We start from the raw sequence: 1,254 nt of genomic DNA on the forward strand, positions 1-1,254 counted from the left end.
TAACAAGCTTTGAAATGCATTGTTGATACTCAAATAGCTTTATAGACATAATGAATTCACTCAGGTTTATATAGTAGGGTTCATTATAACATAAATGCTTTGAATAATCCCGTTGCTTCCCCTTGCTTTCCCTTGATGATAGAAAGACATGATAAAATTGCTTTCAAGTGTAAGTAGAGAATTATTGATTATGCTAAAATCGAAGATTTTTTTTTTTTTTTTTTTGCAGAAGGATTTTGTCTGTACTGCTTGAATTATTATTATTATTATTATTATTATTATTATTATTATTATTATTATTATAATTATTATTATTATTATTATTATTACATAAGCTACAACCATAGTTTCAAAATAAGGATGCTATAAACCCAGGAGCACTAACAGGGAAAATAACCCAATGAGGAAAGGATATAAGTAAACACTAATATACGAAACAGATAAAACGTTCAATTTCTTTTTGAAGAGTATTTGCAAATACCATTGTCTTATCCCCATTCCTATCAATTTCAACCAGGTTACAGTCACTATCGGAAATGTTCTAATTTCTCAAGAAATACGAGAAAGACAGTGTTTCTTTGATGAGTTTCCGGAGATGAGACTGCATTTTGGAATATTCCAAAGGAGAATTTTCAATGGAAATGTTATTTATTCTTTTCAAATGTGTAATAACTTCAAATCCAATTAACTGTGAAATCTTGCAAAATCTTTCCAAGTAATTCCAGTGCATATATATTTAGGAAATGTTGTTTATTTCTCAATATGTCCAAAAATATATTTGAATTTTTCACACAAGAACAAATAATCATAAGCATTATTCGAAAGGCATAATAGCTTTATAATATTATTATTTCAAATATGTGAAATAAAACTTACTTTATTTTAATCTCAGAGCACAAAATATCACTCTTGATATTTATTCAATAATTTACCTGAAGTTTAGTCGTCAGTAAATGGATCTGGAAACTAGTCATTTCCATTTACATTGAAATAATTTTAATGTTTCTGATCATCAAAGGAATCATATTTATTTTGTCGTAGAATAATTCAACTCATAACAATACCTTCTCTTGCTCGAGGGTACACTCGGGCACGCTATTCTCTCTTGTTTATCTTTCTCTGGTTTTGTTATTTTTTTATATATAATTTATATGGGAGATATTCATTTTAATGATGATATCTTTCCTTGTTTCCTTACCTGGCTGGGCTATTTTCCTTGTTGGAGCCCCTGGGATTGTAGCATCCTGCTTTTCC

This window comes from Palaemon carinicauda, chromosome 1 (assembly GCF_036898095.1).
Source record: "Palaemon carinicauda isolate YSFRI2023 chromosome 1, ASM3689809v2, whole genome shotgun sequence".
Classification (NCBI taxonomy): Eukaryota; Metazoa; Arthropoda; class Malacostraca; order Decapoda; family Palaemonidae; genus Palaemon; species Palaemon carinicauda.